The 27,629-nt window shown below is 41.6% G+C and overlaps 1 long non-coding RNA gene across 1 annotated transcript; it reads right to left on the reverse strand.

Annotated features, from left to right (window-relative positions):
* Positions 1-4,860: 4,860 nt before the first annotated feature.
* On the reverse strand, positions 4,861-27,375 carry LOC113027362 (uncharacterized). The gene is made up of 4 exons (XR_003273033.2): positions 27,252-27,375; positions 25,997-26,073; positions 5,183-5,269; positions 4,861-4,998 (listed from the first exon to the last, which is right to left on the reverse strand). It is a non-coding gene; the product is annotated as an uncharacterized LOC113027362 (long non-coding RNA).
* Between the last annotated feature and the right edge of the window lie 254 nt (positions 27,376-27,629).

Raw genomic sequence — 27,629 nt, forward strand, 5'->3', positions numbered from 1 at the left:
TTTGAAGTAAGCAGCCACCACACATTATGCCAGATGAAATGCTATCATGCGTGGTGGCTGAATGGTTTGTGTCATTAAGAGAATAAGGCAAACAGGGAGCCGAGTGTGCTCAGAACCTGCCTGCTCGCACGCCTTTCTGAGGGGAAGGCAAGATTAAGGGGATGTTCAGAGGCTCTCGTCTGTCAAGACTTCAAAGATGCCATCGACACTCCTTGTTTCTGCCGACGCAGCGACCAAATCGCACACACTCTGCTGCCTCTGTGGCTGTCAAAGCTCCTCTGACATCCCCTTTATCAGGTATACAGGCTTTAATCCAGACACAGATAAATAAATCAACACACAGGGGTCTCGCTCTTTTCAGCGCCTCCTGGTGGCAGGGTATTTGCACAGCCTACAAAATATAAAGAAGGCATTAGCTGTCTGTTGGGGACTACAAAGAAGGGCCAATTACATGGTACAGAAAAGGATAATTAATGTGCTATTTTCAAATACAGGGAAGACAATGAAAGAAGTGAATTAACCATTAAGCATTGTATGTTTTTTTTTCTCCTGGCAATCACGTCAGAAGTCTCAGGGCAGATAACAAGCAGTGGCATCAAGGCGTACTCTTGCTGAATTGGGCTCATCTCCTCCTGCAAGCCTGAAATGAATTTCAAAGTCTATCTCTCAGTTTCTACAAACAGAGAAATATGTTGCTTTCCACCTTTTTTTTTTTCCAGAGCAGAGATATCCGTTTTGACACCCAGCGCAACATCTGGAGCAGACAGATGAGAGGGAAAACAGAGAAGCTTGAATTAGAGTTGACACGTCGACATGCAGGCAGACACGGCGCACATCAGAGTCAGCCGCGTGCTGGTGTGTCTGGATGGACACATCAGTCTGTTTGGATATTGGCGTATACCGCGTGCAAAACACCACAGCTGCGCAGGGCTGTGGGAAGCAATCTGAGATACTGACAATGAAATAAATACAGAGGAACAAACCAAAGAAAGAGCAGTGTGTATCCAATATAAATGATTTAACTCGCAGAGAACTTCCCGGAAAGGAGGAAAGGGAAAAACACATGCAAGGAAAAGGCAGTGTTGTACCTGTCTTGGTGTATTTCCGATGGTTCTTTTCATTTTGTTTTAACAGTGAAAGTGAGGCAGACAGAGATCACCACAACAGAAATATGACGTCTGAACTGAGAAGAGAGATCTGTTGCTCTATTGTTCTGTTTGTTTGTTTTGAAGACCAGCCTGGCAGCAGAAAGCGCATCCCTTTCAGAATACAAAAGATGCCTTAGAGGCAACATAAGTGAAGCTTTATGCTGATGACTGACTGTTTGACAAACATCGGGGGTGAAACTACAACTCTCTTCAGCAAGGAAAAAGGAAGAAGGTTCAGGAAAAAAAATAATAATAACAGGGGTACCTGGGTAATGTGTAAAAGAGAAAGAGAAAAAAGGGGTTTAAAAATGAGGGAGTGAGAGGACAAAAAAACTAATTTATATCCTATAAGAGGAATGTGAGGCACCCAGGGGGGCCCTGTAAGTTGTGAAAAATTAAAGGAGACGGATTCAAACTGTCCAATTTCCACATCAAACAAACCCCAGGCTCCATGCTCCTGGAGAGGCTGCCTCATATCCAACACATAGCCTCAGAAAAAGGTGCCCCCCCTCGTCTTCTCCTTCTTCCCCCTCCTCTTCATCCCCTTCATGAGTCCACCACTGCAGCCGCCTCATTTTTTATTTTTTTGTATTTTATTTATTTATTTATTTTTTACTGGTACTCTCCATTTCCTCAATAACCCCCGCTCTCTATAATTCCCCTAAGCACTGTACTGGTTACACTAGCCACTGTCTTTCCCCTGCCTAATTATACCCTTGTGAGTCTATTAATCAACTTGTGAATTATTTAAGAAGGAGAGCTCTTCTGTCTGTAACTGGCTTTGACACTGTCAAGGGGAGACGGAGAAGAGAAAGGCAGAGGGTAGGTGGTGGGGGAGGCTAAAGCAAAGGGGGACGAATATTAGGAAGGAGAGGAGGGAGGCGGTAGGTGGGTGGATGGATGGATGGAAGGGAGGAGAGAAAGAAATGTAATGAAAAGAAAAGGGAGATGGAACCAGGGGCTTCTTGAATATGTCCCCCGAGGACTGGGCTGCCTGTGCACAGTGCGCTGCACCCAGACGATCAAAATTCACCCTGTTTGTTTTTTGGTGGTTTTTTTTTTTTTGTCGTTGTTGTTGTTTTTTTTCCTTCCCACCCTCTATTTTCATGCATAAGTTTTCATGATAAACAGGAAATTCATGAATATATGGAGTGATACAGTGAGAGACGGAGGAAGGAGGTGGGGGGCAGAGGGGTGAGGTGAAGGAAGAAAAAGAGGAGTGAACAGTCAAATCCAAAGAGTGAGGTGAGACTTGGGGAGGATTATGTAGACAGAAGGAGTACGCACACACGCACGCACACACACACACACACACACACACACACACACACACACACACACACACACACACACACACACACACACACACAAGCAGTTGCAGTCACATACATTTGCACACATACAAACACACACGGCAAACCAGGGTCCATCCGCTGTTTGACAGGAGGCAGCGTCTCCCCAGAGCAGCAGGTATGCGTGGCGATGGTGATGATGGTTGTGGTCGTTAGCGTGCCGGAGTATGTCCTCTTCCTACTCCCCTGGTCCCTGCTGCTGCAGCCGCTCCTCATCAGTCGGGAGGAGCGGCCGACCCTTCTAATGACTCCCTTCGACACCGACACCGCCATAAGCAGTCGGAGAAGGAAGAAACAAGCGTTAAAGTGAGATCATTATTATTTTCAAAATGTTTTGTGCTTGCCGTTGGACCCCTTGGCACATCGCACGCTGCCCATGGAATCGCAATGAACTCGAGTCTGAGGAGTGCTTTAAGAGGCCGAAGAAAAGAAGTTCACTTCAAAGACAGCATGCCAGTTTAAAAGGAGATTTCACCCAAAGTGCAAAAAAGAAAGATATATCTTCTCTCCTGCCTTTAGTAGTATCTATAAAAATGTAATTTTTTGGCCAAGTTTTGAGCTATATGCCTGCCATGAGCTGAATGGAATTTTATTTATGGTGGTCAAAGCATTGAAAGATCATATTTAAAAGCACTATATCTGGATTTTCCTTTAGTGGATGAGTACTCTATGATCCAGAGTAACACTTTCTAAAAAAAATGGAGTGCAAGTTAACCATTGAATTGATATAAAAGTTTGGACACCTTGTTCACTTGTACATAGGTATTTTTTAAAAGCTGCATTGTGTCCAGGGTTCGAGCCAGAAACTCCTGGGTTTGAATTCACTATCTGGCCAGGGCCTTGCATGTCCTCCCTGGGTATTCCAACTTCCTCCCACAGCCCAGAGACATGCAGTTAGTGGGGTTAGGTTACTTGGTACTTAAATTGGCCATAGGTGTGACTGAGAGTGGGAATGGTTGCCTGTTACTTTGCATTAGCCTTGCAACAGGCTGTTGCCCTATGGCACCATGGCTCTGAATTACACTCAGTCACTTAGATGAATCCAGATACAAGATCCAAGTATTACTTTGCTTCAGGAGTACCCAAACAATATTTTATTTAAATCATCTGTGTCTGAGAAATTTACAACTTGGATGCTTCGGTACAACATGCAGTGTGCAACAGTGACATTAATACATGGATTGTGTACTCACAGAGGGCAAAAGGTTGAATTTTGTTCAGCAGAAGCAGAATGACCTCTAACTAATTCAAGGCAATCAGTAGGAGAAAACATCATTAAATCTACTGTGAAATGGCAGTGACAGTGCTAAAGGAGGCATATTTCTTCTGAGGTATTGATGTTATATGTGTTGTGCCATTGTTTGGTATTTATCAAGAATTTTTTATTAAATGTCTGGATGGAGACGCAACAAGATATAAAGGGATGTAAAACACAGCCATTGTTTCTCGCAGGTGCAAAACCTTTCAGGTTTGATTGAGGCCAACAAACCATCAAAATGTACTAACTACACAGAGTATGCAGATAGTGCATTGTGTACTACAGGAAATTACATGAACATGGGTATCCTGATTGAGAAAACTGAGGAAATATTATCTATATTGGATGCATTTTAGTCTGATACCAATATACCTGACTTACATCAATCCTAAAGAATATTCTGAAATGTTTTTTTTGACTGAACCTTAATAATGATATGAACCATTTTTGTCTTCAACGTTTCTCTTCTGTTGTCGCTCGGTGGTGTTATGTGGATGATCCAAAGTACCAGTGTTTCCTAGAAAAAGATATTTTAAAAAAAAAATTATTTTTTCTAAATCTTGTAACCACGAATAAAATCCCACTCACTTTCACTGCAGTGGAGTAGAGGCAGAAATCTCAGGATGTACAACTGAAAACTTTGGCAAATAAAACCATCACTATTTTCACAGCTAGAAACCACAATATGCAAGTGACATTTTTTTTTGACATATTTATTGAGCAACTGAGCCTGTGGGCTGCACGGCTGTGTGTTTTCAGAAAGAGTGTGCCCACTTTGTGTGAATTGGCGAGTGTGTGTGTGAGAGAGTAGCACATCTCATTAGGCCCAAGCAGTGCTGTTGTCTGCAAGGGTACGTAAGTCCACATCGCTCCGTCTCCGTGGGATGTTTATTAAATTAATAAAAAGTTGCTCAAGGCGAGCTGTACCAGGGAATGCCCAGGGCTCGGCCGTGATTGGCACTCTCCGCCGCCTTGCGTTTTCTCAAGGGTCCGCCTGCGTTTGCTTTAACTAACTGGCCGTGACTGAGGAGAGCGGGCTGACATAAAGCTCCTCTCTTCTCCCTCCTCCTCTTCTTCCTATCTGTCTCCCTCCTCATCTGACTGGGTCCTGTTCACTTTGAATTGGGTGTTGCAGGAAACCAGTGAAACCTCCAGCTTTATCTTCTTTTTAGGACGATCTGCTGTTTAGCTAATTAAATTTAAAATTATTAGCTAAATAGAGTATTTGACCCAGTAGATTCTGTATGGGAAATGATACAAATATGTATAACTTGCAGAAGAGCTCATGAAATCTGTAAATCATGCTTTCTGTTATTATAATGACACTTTCTATGTATGTTAGTTTTTCTGTCTTCTTCAGGTGAAGCTTTTTTTAAGTATAAACATCACTTTTAGAGCATTTCCACATCTTTCGATTATCTTACCTCAATTTTGAAGATTTTATTCCCGGTGATGTGATGTTAACACCCAGTTCTTCTTTACATAACTCAGTGAGACAGCTGTGCAAATGCCTATAGAAAAAAATAAGAGCAGAGGTCACAAAGAGGAAACAATATTTATATCGACAGAGAATCGTCAGACTCAGAGACTCCTGTGGGAAAGATGAGCCTTGTTTGTTGGAGGAAAAAGAAAAAAAAAAGAGAAAAGAGTCATTATACAACCGTTTCTCACTTCACACAAACACTTTATTTAGACTACTGGTATTATGTTCCAATTAAACTCAAAAGAAAAGTCTGGCATTTCAAACTCTTCAGAGAATCTGCATATTGCCTTTCAGGAAAAAAAAAAAAACAAAGAACAAAAAAAAAACAAAGGAAAAAATTAAAATATATTATCATCTTTTAAAATCCTTTTAAAAATAAACAAGACAAACACAAACAAAACACAACAAAAAAGCCCCACTCTGTCTCTTTCACTTTCTATCTCTCCGTCTATCTGACTCTTTCCAGCTCGGCTGGGCAACTCTCTGAGGAGGAGGAGGAAGCTGAGAGAACTCATTTGCATATAAACTGTGAGAGGCAGGGATTGTCATCGGCGGCACATTAGACGCAAGGAGAGCGAAGGGAGAGGATTTTCATGTGCAAATTTCAGCCTCGCCAACTCTGTGCATTATTATTTCATCAGCGCCTAAGAAGGAAACCCCTCCGATCCCCAAACCCCACCATCATCCCCATGGACGCCTCAAGATTCAGACCAAATCCCCCCCCGCTCAAGTTGCGCCACTTCCCCAGAACGCCCCACTGCTGAGTAGCTGTTTACACTGGGGGTCCACAACACAGGAGGAGTCAATCCGCCTCTGCGTGAGATCAGATAAGAGGGAGCTGCAGAAAGAATGAGCACACATACACCAATTGTGACCAGCAATATTGGTGTTCCCTTGCATTAATTGCTTGTAAACTGCGAGGCTGGAGGCTTGCTGGCTTTCAAGTTTAAAAAGGAGATTACAGCCAATTAGCAAGTCCTCTGAAAGCACTTTACTGCCTGGGGAATAGCAGCTGATCCCTAATATGGGACAGCTGTGAGCAACAAAAGAACAGTCGCAGTCCTGCTTCTGAAAACACACTTGCAAGAGGAGCACTTTCAAAAACACACACATATTGTATGTGCTCACATGCAAATAAAAGAAAACCTGATTGATGGCTGCAAAGAAGTGCCATTATGGGCATGAAAAATGAATGAATGTGAGGCATGCAAACAGGCACGGAGTGCACGCACACATTCCCAAAAGTGACAAAACGGGAGCAGGCAGGGAGGTAAATATGTTTTAAAAGGTGAGAGGAAAACGTTTGTGGGTTGGGGAACGTATTTCATCCTTTTAAATCAATTTGTCAGGTTCTTCTCGGAGCCGCGTTACCAAAAGAGCCGAGTGTTTCCCTGTAAACTGCCATCTTTAATTTCTTTGTCTGACATGCTCCACTGTACCACGACACACCAGAGACCGAGCGTGAGGTGAGCAAAAGGTTCAAAGCCCAGATGGGAGCAGAGCCTGTGTACCCCTGAGCACCGCGGATTAACTCACTCACTCTCATGTCAAACAGTAGGTAGGAAGAGGAGGAACACAAGTCAAAAGATCTCCACAGGCTCGGTAATCTACGATGATTTATGCCGAGCCCCACGACTCAAACATTACGAGTCAAGCTCGCTGATTCCCTTCTTCCTCTTTATCTTTTCTCTCCGTGTTTCATTCCACTTTCTGCCTGTTTTCTGCCTGTGTACCTTTCTGTCACGTTCGCTCTGCACCTGCACATCCTCAGCTACACCCCGCCGCTGCCGCCCTGCCATCTTCTTCTGCCTTCTTTCCCGTCCCCGCACGCACATTAGCGAAAACAGCTGTCTGCCAGCTATTGTCACTTCAGGTAATGAGACTCTTAGGTTTCATACAAAACAGTTTGTGAAATCTAAATGTCGAGGTCCACAGTCCTAAAAATGTGTTTTTGTTCGACAGATAAATTGATTTTGGTGCTTCAACCTTACCACAGCCTTAACGTGTGGATTTAAGGCTGTTAACGACCCTGATAGGTAGCCAAAATTAGAAGCTATTGCAACTGGTTATTGTGGTTATTGGGACATATACCTGAACCTGCACCGATATCACAGTTCAATGCGGTTTCATTGCATTACTATTCTCCTTTTGCCAAAACTGGAGCACATTCAAACCTTCTAAGATCAAGTTTGTCCACTTCTGGTGCTAAAAGAGGAGGATAAAAAAACATGTGTGCTCTGACATGTAATGACGTTGCATCTCCAAGTGAATCTGTAGCTTCACAGAGCTTAACAGATCTCTTCAGTCTTGCACCAGGACTTTGATAACAGATATGGGTTCAGTCTTTTGCAGGGTGAGGTTTCCTTCAGTCAAACTTGTTCTGAGAGGATCAGCAGACTGGACATTTTAATTTTAGTTAGGCTTAAGCACAAAAAAACCCACTTTGGTAATCTTTAGTAAAAGATCACGGTTTGGGTAAAATTGCAACAGTTACTAAGTCTTTTAAAATGTTGTTTTCCTTGATTGGTGACACCTCCCTGCTCATCATACACAAAACCTATGCTTCTTACAAAAATATATTTCCTATTACTCACAAATCTGTACTTACTGACACAGAAACATAACAACTTTTTTGTGGCTATTTCACAAAATGCTGTGACACTGGGCTGAAAATGTTCCCCAAAGCATTCCTGACAATTATTTGTTGGCGAAGACCTTTGCTGTTGGACCGTACCATTGCTGTCAGAGTATGTGTTGCCCTGCAAGAATGTTTAGGTGTGTGATTTGTGTCAAAGTAACATCCAACTCAATGCTCAGACTTTTTTTTCCTAGTAAAACACCTGTTGGTCTGATTGGTGTATACTTCAGAGTCTTGTTATTATGGCTTTCTGTTTTCTTCTCTCTTTCTCTGTACTCGCACCTCATATTGCTTCTCCTCTAACTGATAACATGATCATTGTTTTCTGCCTTGTCTGTTTTGGTGCACTGCAATAAAGTATATTTATCAAGGTGGATAAATATATAAAAAAAAGAGTAAACAATCAACTGGCTCAAATAACTTGTCACTGTTGACTTTTTGCATCCATAGGGTGCCCATTTTTGTGGGTAAAGCACATTAATATGATGTCAGAGATCAAATATCATTATTTTGTATTATATTATTATATAAAAAGGGTTTTTTTGAGACGCAGTTGGATTTCCAGGTTCTCATAAATCTCTGTGCTTCTAAGCATTTTAAGAAATGCCCAATTTCTATCCACTAAATAAAATGTAGAGACAAAGCAGCACATTTACTGCTGCTTAATTCTGCATGCCAATCATCTTGTAAGACTGGGTGTCCCGTGCTCTCGCTGTGCTCAGGGGAGTATTTGTTTATAGCATGACCCTCTCTGTAAAGTCAACAGCTGTTTCCAGTCGGGCTTATTTGCGACACCACCATCCTTCAACATGATGGGTTTTGCCTTTTAACGCATCGCAGTTAACCACATCCTAATTAGAACTAATGACTTCCTTGTTAAAGACCTCTGCAGCTAATTGGCATACTGAACTGAAAGCAGAGAGAAAACCACTAGGAGGTGAGGAATTTAAAAAAATAATATGTAAGTTGTAAAACGAGGGAGGCTGACCAGAGAACGCTGCTAACCTTCTTATCAAACTGCATTTTTAATTAGAGATAATCAATATTCAAGGCAACAGATTTAACACAGTTTATATATCCATCACGGATCATAAATACTTAATGATTAAAAAAAAAAAAAAATCTGAAACCCCAACACTCCCAGATTTTTATTCCCCAAGTTTATGGCAATCTGGCAAATCAGATATGATTAATTATAAATTAAACTATTAGAGCACGCTTCAGAACCTCACGTTCACAAATTGCATCCACAACTGGGGTTGAACATGAATTTGCTCTCCTGGTATTTCTGCAGCTTGTATGCAAAGTCGCTGTGTCTGATTCGCATGCAGGGTCTGTTCTGCACCCTGTAGTTTCATTTAGATCAAAAAGACTCAAATAGACAGAGAATCACAGGATATCCAGAATATCTGATCATCCCCCCATCACACCTCACCTTGCCTCTGAGAATCTGAGCAGCTACCGAGACAATCTCATTAAATCGGAGATGTAAGAACCGGAGGGAGAAATATACAGCAGTAATACTCCTTGCTGTTGAGTTCGCTGTAAGATACAGTGAATCCTAAGTGCTTCAGCAACCCTCCATGTTGGACCGTTCAGGGAAGCAGTGGACATAAGTGGAAGCTTTGACAGTCACACCACATTAGTGCAGTAACTGTAAAAAGGCCTTTCTGGGATTTGTTCCCTAAAAATACTCTCACACCACTGGAAGCTGAAGTCTCTCTGGAGCCTTATTTGAAGCCTCGCAGCCTGAGGACAAGGCAGGCAGAAAAATAAATAAAAATAATCAAACATGCCCTCAAACAGCTCCTATTACATACACAACATGGCAAACAGTGTAAAACAATAGAGTTATTTCAGTGCAGAAAGAAACAGGACAGAGAGCAATGGCATCTTGGGGCAGAGGGCTGCAGGGCTGGGTGGGGGCCGCTCGGGTGGAGGTGGTAGGAGGGGTGCTCTAATGGGCTTGGGGAGGCTGCTGAGCCCTGCTGGAGGCCCACAGGAGGCCTTAGCCTGTGGTCTTGCCTTGGGCAGGCCTGCCATAGCAGCAGTCAGGTGGGCTGACAGACTGAGGGAGAAAAGGCCCTCCCCATGTGGCCTGCCATCACTCCCACAGCCCCCTCCCCTTTTCCTCCCTCTGCACAGATGTTCAGGGTTTGGGGAGCAACAAGCTGCACACAAACAAACAAAGACGGGGATTTAACATCTCCAAGTTGCATCTGAGTGATATCCTTCAGTGGATTGCTCTAATTGAGTCTCTGTGGTAGCTTTTAATTTTGGCATGTGCCGACCTCTCTGCTGCAAGATTAAAAGTTAAATGTTTGCTCATGCAATATGAAGGAGCCTGTAGTTTAAGGGTTATTAATTAATGGTCATTTACAGGCATGAATTAAACATTAACACAAGTCTGACATGTTGACACGTGTTAGTACAAAGTTTAGATTTGTGGAGTTGAAAGCGGCAGCAAAATCAATCTGCTCGTCAACACATATAAGTCTTTTCTCAATGGTCCGCTCTGGACTCGCTCGGTACTTATATAGCCGACCTTTGGCCCAATAGTTCCCCGAAGCCCCATCTATACAGCCCGCTGTAGGAGGTAAAGATCAGGGCTACCCAGCTTGGACTCACCCCTCCTGACCAGTGACGTGTGTAAAGCCTCTGGCATGACTCTCAGCATGGGAAAAGTGCAGCTTTATCACCACTGCTCAAACATTCATCACACAAACCTCTCTTGCAGCACAGGGAGACAATAACGCCTCCATCAATTCCCATCTGAAGCTGCCGATTTCAGCAAAAGGTGGCACAGAGGCAACTTCAAAGTTCTGGGATACTCAAAGAAGAAAAAGGAGAAGCAAGCAGGGACAGTCGAGGAGGAGCATCTCTTTCCAGTCAGGAGGGAGGTCATTATCAGGCCATGTTTACGCCGGTACAGAGCACACTCATGCGTGTTGCTGTTTTAACATTTGAAATACAGTACTGCAGCCATCACTTCAGGCAAAATAGTTTATGTTCCTATGTCTGTGTGCGTGTGTCTGTGTGAGTGTTGTACAAAAACTCCACCGAGGCGCCACTTTAAAAGGTATTTGCATTATTTCTGCATAGAAAGGTGAAGGTCAGTGTTTCCCCAGCCAATCGCAGCATCTCAGCATAAACAGCAAAATAATACTTTAGAAAGTACGGCACCGGGAGACTAGACGGCAAAAATGTCAGATTTAACGAGTCATTTGGTTTGTTTTCAGCTTTTTTTTAACAACCCCCTCCCCATAAAAATAAATAACAATAAACTGCCATTAAGACCTATAATATTTTTCTGCTGACAGCAAATAGTTGACATGAATGCACTCAAGCAAAGGAGGGAAAGCAGCTCTCGCCTGAATAGTAACAAATATCTGCTTCTAAAACTGAGTCTGAGGTAAAAAGGGGACGTGGACTAATGAATCCCATCAGAATACATTTACTCAAAAAGCAACAACTAGCATTAACTGTCTCGTTGAAGGCGCATAGCATATTTTATCAATTCTTGATCTGAAAAGCATCTTTGATGCTTAATGGCTATTAAAAATACCTGACTGAAATACAGCAATTTTATAAAATAGAAGATCCAGAAAATTCTTTACAGCATTTTTACTGTAAAGGTGGGAGAAACAAAATCGACACAGCACAGTATTGCGATATTTTGTGATGTGATATCATATCAATATAGCAACACCAAATATTGAAATTTTATTACATTAAATAAATAAAAATACTGTGGGAATACTATGAATAATGGGGCTCATATTGCCTGGTAGGAAGAAATCTCTCTGCAAACAGTCACAATCTGTTAAACTTGAACTGACTGCAATCAATCTCAGAGAGAATGTTAAAGGTTTACAAATAATTGTTATCTAATTTACAAATGCAGATAAACTGCTCACGTTTCAATCAGTTTGAATGAGTCTTTGAGGGGCTCGACTCAGCTGGCTGGCAGCTAGTTCTATTCTGGTTATTAGTTATTATTAATCCTCCACAACATGGTTTTTGTCCTGTCTTTCTTGCTTCATACATAAGATAAGACAAGACAAGACAAGACAAGACAAGACAAGACAAGACAAGACAAGATAAGATAAGATAAGATAAGATAAGATAAGATAAGATAAGATAAGATAAGATAAGATAAGATAAGATAAGATAACCTTTATTAGTCCCACACGTGGGAAATTTGTTTTGTCACAGCAGGAAGTGGACAGTGCAAAAGTTATATAGCAAAAATTTGAATCCAATAAGAATAAAATACTGTACACAACTGTACAGAATAAAATAAAATACTATATACAGTAGAATAAATAGAATAAAATATACAATAGGATAAAAATAGAATACAAATGCTGTATACAACTGAGTAAAAAACCAGTTGAAGCAGATGGGTGCTCCTCTTTCAGCCTGGCTGTGCTGGTGGTTTCTTCCTGCTAAAAGGGAGTTTTTCCTTCACACCTTCTCACTTTTATGCTCAAGTTATGCTCAGAGGGGATCATTTGATTTGTTGGGGTTTCTCTCTAATATTGTAGTGTCTTAGAATATAAAGCACCTCACAACTGTTGTTGAGATTTGGCACTGTATAAATAACTTGAATTGAATTGATTATAGTTCTATAGAACATAAATGTTGCTAATTGCAAATGTAATAGTTAAATGTGCAGTTTTGTTAAATGTGAATTTCTTTCTTTGCAGCAATAGATATCTTTAACAATTTATCACAGTTAGTTTCTGTATTATCTGAACCAGACTGTGTGTAATTGCCAACTTGACCCCATTCAATCACAGACTGACAGAAGACTGATAACAAATTGGCTTCTTCTCCTGCTTTTGTCTGTGGCTTTGTCAACACTTCTGTCTGACGTGGCCATCGTGTTCAAATAAAGCAGGCTTCTCTCTTAATGTTAGTGTTAGCGCCCATGTTGCGACTGCTTGATCAGTTCAGTACAGTGTGGGCACAGAGTACAAACACTTTGGTTGTGCAGAAGAAACCGCTGAACTCAATTTTTTTAAAGAATGAAGAACAGTTAAGAACAATGAAAGTGCAGTTATTTCTGTGGCAGAGCTGTTTACAGACCTGCTGCGCCGCTCACTGTCTCTACAAACCAGTTAACCCATAATTCATTAACATAAAGTGTGACTGAAAATAGCAAAACAAAGTCAAACTATGCCATATCAGTGATGTCAAGTGAAGTATGATAACATATTAGAATTGGAAATCTGGCAAAGTGATGATAACAACCTTGTGCACTCGCTCGGAAGGCGAGAAGAGGGTTAAGCGAACAAAGCCTTGAAAAAGAGTCCAATTCTCCAGCTCCTGCCCCAATCCTCGCAGTTACCCCCACAAAGTACACAAGAAAAAAGAAAATAGTATCATGCATATCATTCATTAGCAGCAAATAAAAGAAATTCTCTCTAATAGTGCCCCCAAATCCCTGAGCTCCCAGCACCACGGCGCAGGGAACTGAGGAAATGGGGGAGAGAGATGCAAAAGGAAGCCGTCTCCCTCAAGTGCTTGTTAGGCCCAAATTATTATGGCGATGAATAATTTTAAAAATAAATAAGAAAATAAATAAATAAAAAAAGGAACATTTATAGATCTAAGTATTATCAGAGGAGCCGCGGGTCTGTTGCCAAGCTCTCTGGGCCCGTTTGAAATCCGCCTTTGTTTTTCACTTTGATCTTTAACTGCTAACCTATCCATTGACTTCACCTGAATCCCCCACCCGTTAGCGCTTCTTCACCCACTTCCTCCTGTTAAACTTTTCTCCTACGAGGCGCAGCACTGCCCGCACTAAGTGGCAATCATGATCGCATCATCATCCTCATCATCCTCGTCATTAACTTTCTGTTCTTCCACAACAATAATTAACATACTGCACAGGGAGCAAGATTAGGCAGAGAGAGAGATGCTGTGGTAAATGAATATAGAGCAACACAGAGCAAAGAGTCGAGGGAAGGAAGCCATGTTGGAGAGAAAAAAAGACAGAAAGGAGATGAGAGAACACTGAGACCAGCTCGAAGACTCGGCTTTCTCTCCTCCTATCACAGTTTCAATGATTTGCTTTCTTTTTTCGCTCCTTGCTTTCATTTCTTTTCCTCTTGGTTTCTTCTGCTTACTGTTTATCTTTTCTTCTCTTGTTTGTTCACTCCTCTTATCTTTTATATTTCTTCTCATCTACTTCCCTCTGACTTTCTTCCTCCTCCTCGTCCGGTCACGTCTTCCTTCTTCTCATTTCTGGTTTCTGCTTCTCCTGCCATGCTTTACATTCCCATTTGGTTCCTCTTGTTTTATCTTATCCTTTACTTTACTTTCCTTTACCTCCTTCCTTCTTATGTTTTTGTATGTCTATTCTCATTTTCTTCTCCTCTTTCATTTCAGACTTTCCATTTCCTTTTCTCTTTCACCCATGTTCTACTTTTATCACCTTCATTTCATTTCCCTTATTTCTTTCTTCTTCTTTTTACACTTCCCTCCTCAGTATCTTCTTTCCTTTGCCATCCTCTTGCTTCTTTTTCTTTAATCTAATCCCTTTTCCTCCTTCCTCGCATTTCATTTTCTCTCATATATGTTTCCCCCCCGCTATGGGTCCCTCTGGTATCCATTTTCATAATTTCTTCCTCTTTTTCTTATTTTACTTTCAACTTAATTCCTTTTATCTCATTTCCTGCCACATTCCTTCCTCACTTCTCACTATAAAATCTCCTCTTACCTATTTGTATCATCCTTTCTTCTTTTCAAATATCATTACCTCTTTCCTGTCTTTTTTTATCCATCATCCTTTACATGCTTTTTCATGCCTACACCCTTTGTCTCATTTCCTTCTCTTTACTTTCACAAGTTTTTGTCTTTTTTAAAATCTACTTTGCTGTTCTCATTTTCTCATGAGCCCACTTTTCCATTTTCACTGTTTCTCATTTAATTTTATTAATCTCTTCTTCCCTAATTTACTTTCCTTTTTCCTCATGTTCTCATTTCTGCTCTTTCTTTCTTCCAAGTTCTTTATCTAATTTCTTCCTCTTTCACCCAAAACTTCCTTTTGCATTTCCTCGAATTTCCTTTCTCTCTTTCCCTCACATTGACTTGACCTCCTGCACTGATGCTTCTTCTAATTTCAACTTTGTTTCCTCTTTTCTTAGTTCATATGTCCATCTCCTCTACTTTTCTTCCTTTTTTCTTTTACAGTCTATTTTTCACTCTTCCCTTCCTATCTCCACCTTCTCCCTAATTCCTCCATTTTTATTATCTTCTTCTTGTCTCATTCATTTCCTTTTCCTTTTTATGTCCTTCCTTCTGCTCCATTCTCATCTTCCTCCTGAGCATTTCAGACCTCCAGTGAAGCAGCATCTCAGCTCTGTGGTCTGTGCCTGGCCTCTGATTCATATTATAATGAGACGCATCCCAACATCCCATTTTCACTGTACTCTTCCCCACCTCCTCCCCACCTCCTTCCCTGGCTCTCATGTTTTCCCTGGTACCCAACGTCACCCCCCACTCTCTCCCCACTTTGCTCCCCAGGTCCCCGAGTGGCTCGCTCGATTCCGTTTCATCACACTTCAAACGGGCCCAACGCGATCCACGCAGGGAGGACCCAGGGACCCGAACATCTGCACGGGGAGGCATGTGTTGTGTGGTACTCCAGCGTCCGAGGGGCTGGGGGGGGGGACACGCAGTGCTACGAGCAGATGTCACTGGGAGCTGAGCAGCAGGCTGGGGGGATGCCGCAGGGAAAGAGAGACATAGTGAGGGACCCACCCCTGCAGCCCTGCCTGGGGAAGGGGGAGAGACAGGAGATAAACCTGAGTTTCTCCAAACACTCCACCTTTGCTCTGCTCTCCTCTCCTCACCTTGCAGCTCAACTTCCCCTCCTGCTCCCCATTTTGACAGTACATTTAGGTAATTAGTCACCTCGGCACTAATAACCTAATCATTGCTTGTCTGGGTGTGTTTTCTCTCCATTTCAAAGTCTGTGTCCTCCACGGGCTCTCCTCAGAGTCCCGGTGTGGAGGTGGAGGGGCAGAGGAGGCATACAATTACCTTTGTCTGGTTACTCCCCATGGCACAGAGAAAGCCAAGGGTCTGATCCCAACCAAAGCAAGGGCCCCTTTTACTGGAGAGAGAGAGCCTGCTCTTTGGAAAGGGTCAAGATTGCTCTCACATCCATTAACACCGGAGCTATTTCATCACTGCCTTGTTCTGGCAGGCGGGAGCTGTTGGGGACTGTGATCAGCCTCAGTCGAGCACAGACGCTGACATTTCCCCAGTTAGTGAAAGTGGCAATCCGGAGCTTCTGCTGTCAATGAGTCATCAAAGGGCTTGTTTGAGAACAGCTGTTGACGTCAGTGCACTGCCACAAGCGTTAACCCTTGTTGAGATATGAAGTTGTTTTTTCTTCCCGTCTGCATGCATGGGCATCATACAGGCAGATCTCTAAGTTCACAGTTAATCTGCCATCAAGCAGGCAGCGTCTTCTGACAGCTCGAGCGGTACGGTGAATATTAAAAACTTGATTTTTGCAGGTGTCTGGTGTTTATTACAAGTATACTTTGCTCAGCTGCCCAACATTTTCCAAAGTTTACTTTAAAAATTTGTTGTTTTTGTTTTTTTGTGGGGTTTTTTGTGCCAGGAAGGTATTAAATTTCTTTTATTTCAGAGCTGTGAAATCCTCCAGCAGTAATGTGTTGTTTTCAAACTACTTCACTGTCTCACAGCTGCAGTCACTGTTCAAAACTGCAAAGTTGTTTCTCCAATTTTAGTGCGTTCGTGCGTTTTTAAAGCCAGAATGTGGAAACGACACAGACGCTACATATAAGATTTGTTGAATTTTAATGCTCAGAGTGTTTACAAAACATGCTGGAAGCTGCGTTTCCAGTATAAGGAGTAATAATAAAAACACAGCTGTACCTTACCTGCAATTTTTCCACCATTCTATGATTTGATTTGACAAATTTATTTTCATTCACCGTGTTTTTGTGTAGGACATCAACAAGTTGCCAAAATTGTATCTGTTTTTTTTTTTTAATACAACTTGAGGAAGAGTTCACGTGAATTTTCCCAGTTGGGAATTAATTTTTTACGTTACTCCAACACTGCATGAATGCACAATGAGATTTGGACACACAGGGTACAAAAATATAGATTTGTCTGCTGTGACTTAAGTGGGTTTGTATTAGGCCAGTATGGTGAGTATTATAATGCATTTATCTTACATTTACAATGTAGTTTAGCAGATGGAGAATTTTTTGATTATCATTCAATTTAAAGTATAGCTGAAGCTGCGTTTAGTTTTGCAAACATGTTAGCACAAACTACAGTAATGCACAGATGAAAAGGTTGAAAAATAAATAACAGAAATAGTCACAGTGAGTTTATGTAATAAGCAGTAAAAGAGCTAAGAAACCTCCTAGATTTTCAATCTGTATCTGCTTTTCAATTTGGAATATTTTTCAAATCTCAACAGTTTGGACTCGTGTCCTGCAAGCACAAAAAAAAATCTGCTTATTGTTGCTCTGAAATCACCCTCATTCATTCCTTATAATCTAGTGTTGTGTTTTTGGTTTTGGATCTCCAGCTGTGCTCACTGCGACAGCCGTCATGTCACCCTTTTTTATTATTCAAGTTTCTTGGAGCCAAACAGCTGTTTTGCATGGCAGATTGAATCAGAGCTTGTCATGACTCCTTTACTTACTCTGGTGATGGATAGAAGGACTGAATTCTTGCATTGTGGCACAGTTAAAAAAAACACAAAAACAAAAAAAAGGAAAGAAGCCGATGTTGTAACCCCTCGGTACGTCGATGATGAATTGCAAAAGACTGTAGCTTTTAAGTGTGCTGTGGAGGTTGTTAGAGTGAGATTTTCACAGTGTACATTTATACTTGTATATAAATTAAGTTTCACAATGAATAAAACATCTAAACTTCACATGCATAGACTTTTAGTCAGAGGCAAGCGTCAAAAGCAGAGAGAAACAAAATTAATCGTTGCAGCCACTAACAATATTCTTGTCCGTAACAAACTCCTTCGAATGGATTTCACAAGGAAACGCGTGGTAGACGGGCTTTATTAGACGGAGCTGAATGCATTGCTTTGGCTTGATGGCGAAGTCGATGTGCTTCATCACAGTCTGGGTAATGAGAGATAACTTCCCTGCTTCTGCAGGATTCGAGTCCGGCACCACAACCCCCATGCATTTTTTATCAGCTGCAATTACTCAGAGCTTGTTGATATTTCCCATTCGTTTCATTTGGGAAAATTTGCATCTGATAACCAGAGGCCTGCTGTAGGGCTAAGCGAACTGTGCTGCAGTAAATTATAGGTCTCAGACTGTCCAACAACAAACTGGAGGATTTGCTAATGGCCACTCTGCAGAACAGGTCATCTGCAGAGAGGTCTTCCTTTTTAGATGTACTGTGCACATTCATTCTCCTGGCAGTTTAGTCAAAACTTGTGAATAGTACACATTGTGCTTTTCAATATTCTTCATTTGGATCATTCTCCCCCTCCTCACACGAGGTTGCACGTAAATGATGAAACAGTCTGCGATTTATGACGTCGCTCAAGGTGTAAGGTATCACCTGTCTACCAAAAATGCTCAATTTGCTTTAACCAAGATGAGCTTTGCTTCATTTCTCCAACTGCACTCTAAAAGTAGCAAAAATTATCTAGATGTAGGCCCAGCATCCTCAAAGTGGTTGCATGTTGTGGAGCCCTTGAATGGCAAGGAAATAAAACTACAGTGTGGTACTTTTCATTTGTCTATAATTCATTTGATACAAAGATAAAGCACCACAAAACAAGACTGCGGGAGTCTTCAGTTTCAACTCTTCTGTTCTACCAGACTTAATCTCTACAACAGTGACAAACACCACCATGTTCAGTGTGTGCGTTTTTCTTGTGTAGTCCTCAGTTACATGCTGACTCTTAAAATCGCCACTCGATAATCAAAACTTTTGGAATCTTGGCCTAGGCCTGGAGTTTTTAGAAAACTGGTTTATTTTAAACGATTAAACTATAAATAATCTAGCTTCAGCCAAAGTCTTGTGAGAATTGGTGTCTCTTAATTGGACTGCCCTCATCCATACCTTGCCAGGTGTAGACAGTTAGCAAGGCAACACTGTAAACTCATGCACTGCCACTGCAAAGCAATGAGGGGTTGTCATCACAGTTAAATTACTGGGCAGCTGCAACATGGTACAAAACAAAAATGGACAAAAATGAGATTGCCAGGAAATACATAATTGAGACACATTCCAAAAGTCATTGCACGATTAAGCAATCTATGAAGGCTGGGTCAAAATATGTGATTATAGAGCATTTAATATATGCAGACTATGACAGGTGGCCGCAAGCCTAAAGATGTCAGCCACTGCCCCAGAGTAATAAAAGAAAAAAAGCACTGCATGATGTTGCTTTTGTACTGTCGGTTTCTCTGGCGTACAGCGCTTTCTTTAATCAACTCTAATTAGCAGCAGTTCTTTTCGATTAATGCCGCAGACCTGAGGTAGAGATGAAGCTTTGAATATCAGTATTTCCCTGACAGGACGGGGAAGATGAGAGCTGATTGACAGGCAGCCTTCTACCCTGATCAAGGTGAGGAGACCAGGGTGGCTGCTTCCTGGTGTCTTGGATTTCTTGTAATTGACAGGTGCAGAGAGACGTTCGGGGGTCCTCGTGGAGCTCTTTGCCGTTTATGCAGATTAACACGTCACAAGTACAAATGAATAAATAAGCCAGTAAGCGCGAATCAGGCATTTAGCCTGAGGGGACGCCATCATTAACAGATTAAACAAAGTGACTAATCACAAAAACAATCCGCTTCAGAAGTGGAGAAAGTCAAAAGACGGCAAAGTTTGGGGGTAAAAAGCTAAGCAATCTCAATTATTCAGCTATTGGCAAACAAAAGATATGAATACATAAAAACCGAGTGCTGACAGATAATAGATTTTTTTTAACAGACAATTTTGATGAAAAAGAATTTGCTTGCTTATCTGCATTTCTTCCATAGCCCACAGAAGAACTGGAAGTTTATAATGAAGGAAGTTCATAAATGATCTTCGAGGGCAGGATCACACGGATGGCTTAAATTCTTAAAGCAGTCAGGCAGTGTGGGCATCTGAGGCAGAAGTCTCATGGGAATGCTTTAGGTCAGTGTGAAGAAAATGGTGGGATAACAGATGATGAACAAACGAGACCCACGCAGGGTGTACTGACACTAAAAAGAAAATCCTGCTTCCTTTGAAGCCCAAATGAGCTGATGTGAAGTCCTCATATTCCGCACACACACCCATGCCACTGCTCATGAACTGAATCCTTAAGAATCAACCAGAAATCAGATTTTTTTTTTTTCATGGCGTTTTATATATATATAAAACTCAGATGACCAGAGCGGCCGTAACCTCAAATTCAACTCCATTCCTGGAAACAACTCAGCTGTAAACACATCACTGCTTGTAAATTGGCCTAAAAGCGCTCCTGGTTTCTAGACTTCCCTTCACGCACAGCGGACACCAGCCTACTTTGACCTTCACACCGAGCCATGGCCCAAAACCTCAGCTATTGATTTTTCTAACTATCTGTTTACTCCTCGTCTTCACACTTTCCCAGCTGCTTGGAGAGCATCGTTTGCCCCGAGGCGATCAGCAGGGCTCAGCTTGTTCCAGTCTTTGATCATCGTTCACCCAGCGGATTAACATATGCGCACTCTCTTCCTCCCTTTGTCGCTGAGCTTGATAATAAATCTACGGCCTTCCTCTATCTCTCTCTCCCTCTCTCTCGCTCCAATATAGGACGAGCCATGAATCAATCAGCCTCGCTTTACGCCTCGTGTCCGACATGGATGCAAATCACAGAAGGATCTACGGGTAAAGCTCTGCTTATTAAAACCCGATGCCTGAGTCATTACAACCCGCTTGTGCACGTGCGTGTCTCTGAGATGAACAGCAGGTAACACTCGTGAAATACAGCAACTCCGGTGGAGATAGAACACAGACGGACAAGATTAACTGATTTCTAAGACTATTATCTCAACAGAGGCCAAAACTAAGCCTAACCCACTTTGCCAAACCAAAAAGAGAATGGGAAGCTAATGAAGTTAATTACTGAGTCATTGTGGGAGGTTACAGCCTCGTCTAAAAGAGGCTTAATCTGAGGGAAACTGCAGTGCAGAGGCTCGAGTTCATACCTGCCCTCGCTGTGCAGTAAGTGTACTAATTAAGGTTGGTTTGAGCCTACAACCATCCCAGTTAGCTCACTTAAAGGGCCAGGGCTTCTGGGGTTTGGAACAACACTCTTAAGGACTCTGCAAGTAGGACACTGAGCAAATGTGTGCGAGACCAAGCGGGAAGAAGAGAAAGTGTGCGTATTTCCAGGTAGACGGGTGACTTTTTTCTTAAAAAGCAACCCATGTGGTTTCTCTAATGGCCACTGTTGAGGCACGCCCTCACTCCCCGTTGCCTTTCTTATTTATTACGACCTAATTATATCAGTGTGTCAGCTAACACAACCAGCTCCTTGCCCTAAATGCCGCAATGCTCTTGTGACTGAACTCGTACTTACAGACCTTATGTTTCTGAGCTGTGTACCATTTAACCACAGCTTCTCGAGGCTCACATGGTTGTTTAGCCTGCTCTTTTTTTGTACCCCCACTCTGCCCATCAAGAATGCAACGGACAAGGCAGAGGACCACATGTGGCGAATGAAAATACAGTAACAACATGAGCTCAGGACTGGCAGGACGAGGCAGAGGAGGAGGAGGAAAAGGAGCGGGTCTGGACGAGTTCCCCTCCTCATCATCAGCATGTCGGCCAGAGCAGGCCTGCGAGGTGCCATAGCTGGGGCCCTATTAAAAAAAAGAGGAGGGGAAAAAAAAACCGAAGCCCAGTTTGCTGGAAAAGATCCGTCCTCTCACCTTGGAAAACAACAACCCCACTCGCTCCGACAGTGAGACAATCAGCCGTGAGCTGCTAAGGGTGAGGCGGCAGGTGACCCGGCGTGCCAAGATGAGGCCGGTTCCACACACTGATGAGCGCTTTCACAGACATCAAACCAGAGTGCCGCAGACCTCCCCACGACCTGCCTGTGCTGCCTTGTCTCCTGCTCTCTGCTTTTATTTGAGGTTGATACGGGCAGGCGGATTGGCAAATATCGATCACGGCGCTCTCGGTAAAATTCTCCCTTCAGGTCTGAGCAGTGATTACAGGCCTTGGACCCAGCTGATGCAGCCTGTGTGCGTGTATGTGTGGACATTTAGGTTTTCTCCTACCCCACCTCCCAGACAGGCTGAGGAGAGCAGCCCCATATTCTTTGGTTCGAATGTCTCCAATCATCTGCAGAAGAGAGACATCTTTAAAAAACACCCAGACAGACGGGCGGGTGGGCAGGCAGGCACACTGTACAACACAGAAAATAGGTTATAAAGCACGGAGAATAATGCATGTGAATCTCAATCATCGAAATTCAAATGATTTGGATGCATCCCCAACCAGCCCTCCTCTGCTTGTCTGCCTTCTGTCGAGGCCTCAGAGCTCACCAATCGGATCGGAAGGAAACAGGCTGCAGATTCAGAGGGTTTGCATTAGGAATGGCCCGTTATTAATTAAGCTCGTGGAGAAGAGTTTTTTGACAGCGGCTCCCGAGGCGGCGAGCGGTGTGGATCTTGGCGCTGACCTGGCCCAGCAGGGGAAGGAGCTGTGTCTTTGAGGTGGTGGTGGCGGTGGTGGAGGGGAGTAGACGGGGGCTAGAATAGGTGGTAGGCGGGAGAGAAAGAGGAGGAAGGTGGCGGATGAGGGGTGGGGGTTGGGGGGCTGGCTTCATGCCGACAGCCAGGCCTGCCACGTCTGCGTGCCCGCTTTGAAGTGTCACCTTGAGGGAAGAGCCGATGGCCGGGAAGCCGGGAGGGTGGGAGCCGCGGAGAGGAGTGGCACGGTTGGCATTGCCAGACACGGCGCTTTAATATTGCATGGGCTCCCGTCCATCTCTGTACACACTCAGGACATTCCTTCTGCTTGATTTAGTTTGAAAGTAGATCTTTGTTTTTTTTGGGTTTTTTTCCTCCCTCTCCTTTCCCCTCCTCTCTCGCCATGCTGTGGCTCAACACCTGTGCTTGTTTTGTGCTCATTCCTGCCTGAACAAATGTCAAGCTCTGCAGTCAGAGGAACTTTAACAACTCCTTGCATTATGAAAGTTGACAGCGTTGCATTTGGCCTGCTGAGTGACATAAAGTCTGTGCAATATTACGTATTACAGTGCAATAAACATTCTGTCGATCAAAAGCTAATATGTTGACAGAAATATTGATGTTTTCGTGAGAAAAATTTCTTTTTTCATAAAGCACACGCATACACACACCAAAAAAAAATCTGTTAGTACAGTGAAAATGAAACCAATGTGTTTCCAGTGCTGAAGATAGAAACTTTAAGATCAATATACAATTAAAAGAAGATGTGCAGACATTTTATACTTTCTGGTCTCCAAGACGCCCTTAAACCCTTGGATGCTGAGAAAATTTAAACTTGGCAAAGAAAATCTTTAGTATGAAGCATTTCACATTTCAGAATAAAACCAAAGAAACTGGCAGATCGATACTCCCATACCTTAATGGCCAACTTTCTGTAGAATCTTACCAAGTAAAGGCAAAAAAGAAACTCTCACTCTAAATTTGCTAATTTCTAATACTGCTTTTATCCCTTCCTCCAGTGCCATCCTCCCTTTATGAAAACTAAACCATACCGTTGGGGACTCAACTTAAACTTTTATTACTTCTCTCCCATCATCACTGTGCTCGCCTGACCTGCTGCCAACACAGTTACAGAACACGGCGGAGAATTAAACATGGCGTTAGTTTGAGAAGATGCATAAGAGGGAAGTTTATCAACAGAGGCTGCAGGAAGGAGGTGTTTTGAAGTGAGGAAAAGCGCATTTAAAAAAACACTCACGCTGCACGCACTTTCTACCCACTTTAACAACCGTCCCAGTTCACAAATAGTAGTTTTAACTCCCCTGATTAGCACTGACATCTGCTGCCTTTCATCTCTCCCTCCATCTTGTTTTTTTAATCAGATTAACCCAAACGGGCATCCTTTAATGGCCTCTTTTTTAGGAAAGCTGAAAGAGGAGAGATAATTAAAATAATTAAACCGCTGGGACCGGTCTGTGCACGCTCATCTCCGGCTCTTTTCTTTTCTTCTTGCCTTTAAGTTTTGATTCCGCCTTGCTTACCAATTCAAGCAGCACAGAAAAAGAGAGGGAGAGAGAGAAAGACTCATCATCCTCACTTAATTGCATTAAGTTGACTCTCGGAGGTCCAATTTTTCCCTCCAAAACCAACAGCCAATGTAGGATCTGATCTTTAGGTGCATGTCAGCCTTCTAAATGTGGAAGCGGTGGGGGGAGGAGGGCACACTTCTAAACAGTCTTTATGGAGCATATTTATTTAGTCAGTGAGTGTATTTTGCATAAGGCCAAAGATAAAAAAAGAAAAAAGGAGGGCGGGAGTATCCTCTTTAATGATTATTTATTCATGGACTTTTAAGCTTTTAATGAGGACAAATGAAGGCGTTTTTCAGAGTGTCAGTATGTAGTATGCTTACCAAAAATATTCTTGTTTAGCATTTTCTTTTGCACTGTATGTCCACAAGGAATAAACACTAACATTTAAATATAACTAGGAGTTTGGAGCAATCAGTTTATCTTGATCTTGCATACAAACATCAAATCTCCCGCAAGTTTTGATCAAATTCTGTAATGATGATGCAGATGATGCTGATTATGATTTAACAATTTTCAGCGTTCCTTGTAACTGGCGCTAAATCTCATTGATAACCACTACAAAACAACAACAACAACAAAAAGAAACTGAAATTATAGGAGTCTGGGTGTTTTTCAGAATAAGAGTTTTCTCATTTATTTCCAATTAAAACACCAATGACAACGTTATCAATCAACAGCCTTGGAATTGAACTGTTTTACATCAGCTATTCACGCCGGTGTAAGTTATTCCCCTTCATGCAAACACACGTCATACACTGGTATATTGTAGCTTCCAAGCTGACAGCCCAAAGGGAAAAAAGTAGGCTATACTGCACCATCTGAGTTATATTCTACATTATAGGTGTACATATCTTGAATATTATAATTACATGTCTTCAGATGAATTCAAACTTCCTGTCAGAAAGAATCTAATGAATTCTTGCATGAGGATTTTACTGAGAGCAACAGCCCTGACATCTTCCTCGGAGTGCAGCCCCAAACTTTACACAAGCTTCGATGTCTTTTTCCCCTCTCATACACTTTCACTTCATTCAGATCATTTTCACAGGGCTTCATTTCAAGTTTGCACCAAAAAAAAAAAAAAAAAAAGAAAAGAAAAGGAAGAATCCCTTTGCTGGAAATACTTAAGATTTATATTTAAATTTTCATGGAATCTTTGAGAACATTGAGGAGCAATTTCACATTTGCACTGACATCTAATTTCTCAAGTAGAGTCTGAAAGCACAAATTGCCAAGGATTCCCTATGTGCCCAATTATCCTGCATCAATTTCCTTGACCCTGCGGAATGCTGGTAAATTAATCATATCACTTTTTCCCCCCCTTCTTCTTTTTTTTTAGGGCTCTCTCTCGTGGAATACATATGCACACGTTTGATAAACTAATCATACTTGGTCGGTTGTATTCAGAAAAAAAAAAAAAATTCTCTGAAGCAGGATGAGAGTCAGCAGTCAGGCCCAGAGAACTGGGAACTGATGCAACATGCAAAGTCACATACATAAACATGCAATCCATAAGCAGAAAAAATACAACGCAAAATGACAAAAAACCTATTCATTTTTGTATTAGTAAAAACTCAATTGTATTTATTAATCAGTAAATCATTGTGTCTAGTTTTCTGTATGCAGTATTTATAGACAGTAGATGATGGTAGAAGTATTAAAGAAAATAATTAATGTGAAGAGTCATTGGCAATATTATCAATACTTTTATATAAATAAATATACACATATTTTTATGTTTATACACACACTTTAACAGCACCATTAACAGCCTAAGGATCTAAAACATCTACGGTGATTGCCTGCATAACAACGTATTTACCAGGCTGCCTTACCTGTTGATCCTAAAGACTATGGTTGATCCTAACATGGCTGCAGAGTCTGGCGTCTGTTTATGGAGGAACAGTGTCCTCTAGTGGAAGCAACACAACACACACAACAGTACAAGTACAAGTAAATAAACAAAAAAGAGAGGGCCGTGGAAAAACAACAACCATAAAACACTGATCTCAGAAATGTACTCATCATTTGGGAAAATGCAGAACAAGTGTTCTTCTTAAATGTCAAACAGCTAGGAAAAGCTGTATTTTTTAAGGTATTAAACAAAATCTAATGGGGTCGGGTACAGATGATACACAAGGTTCTTAAAAATGTCTTTACTGTACATTGTGTAATTTCTTCTGACTGCAGAGCTTTTACTTTTGTTTCATTTTTTAGTGGTCCACCCCCCTCACGTTTTTATATAAAAATTCTACTACTTATTGTCTAGATTTTTGTTGTTTTGTATGTAACTTAAACACAAAAACAAAGCAAAGGGCAATACAAAAACCTTTTAATCATGTAATACACGCTTGAAATCTTCAAAAAAAAAAAAGGCAAAGCAGCACTGATAGTTCGAGCAGTTGTTAATGATGCTGAGAAAACTAGATGAAAATACTATCACGTAAGTAAAAAAACAACAACTCTAGGTTTAAAGAACTTAAACCTTTGTTTTGGTTAAGATGCTGGTATGTAAAAGATGAAGATTTTCTTTTAACTTGTCTGAAACTGGATGAAGTGATATTTGCATGGGGCGGGAGGAGTGGGAGTCTCTGTTTTTTTGTTGTTGTTTTTTTAGAATTCTGACTCTAATTTCATAATTATGAAAAATCTGACATTCTGAGAAAAAAAAAGTCAGAATTCTGACATTAAAGAGATTTTGGCCCTGATCCTCTTCCATAAAAGTCACCTCATTGCTACTAGCTATGTTGTTTATATCTATTAAATAATGCGACAGAGCCAGGGAGCATTAGCTCGATGTCGTGCTTTTCTCCGGTAGTTTAGGATTTTTGTTGGGGTATTTGTCCAAATAGTTGGAATAAAAGCCATACTAGGTAAAGCTGGGCCCAAAAGTCCTAACTAGTCAATTTGTGGACGCACTAGAAAATACTTTTACATAGTAGGCCTATTTGCTATAATTGCCCAGGCTAGTAACTTTGAGGCTTACTATTTAACTAGTTAGCCGTAAAACATTCCCACGTGACATTAAGGACATTTACCCCCATTTACTCCTCATTAATCCTTAAAAGAGTTTATAGTAGGTGGACTTACCTTTAGTCTGGACAAACCCCTTTCCCTCCCTGCTAGCAATTTTAGCTTAACTAAGCTAATCCAATCTTATCCTTGCCATATTATCAACTAAACTTTAACTGCCATTTATGGAAGCTTGTTTCTGCTGACACCGAGTATCTTGAAATTTTTAAATTCCGAGTTATTTTGACTTTTTGGAATTTTCTCATTTCAATTTCATCTGTTTGTTTGTTTGTTTTTAAGTGTTTTTAATTATTGTTGTATGGGGGACATATTTCAGAGGTAAGAATAAAAAACCTGTACAGGTATTACAATTAAAACGTGGAATTTTATAAAAGCAATGACTTAGACTTGGAGCAGTTCAAAGTCTGAATAAACATGTCCCCCTAACCCATTAAG

The sequence above is a fragment of the Astatotilapia calliptera genome, chromosome 7 (genome assembly GCF_964374335.1).
Source record: "Astatotilapia calliptera chromosome 7, fAstCal68.1, whole genome shotgun sequence".
Classification (NCBI taxonomy): domain Eukaryota; kingdom Metazoa; phylum Chordata; class Actinopteri; order Cichliformes; family Cichlidae; genus Astatotilapia; species Astatotilapia calliptera.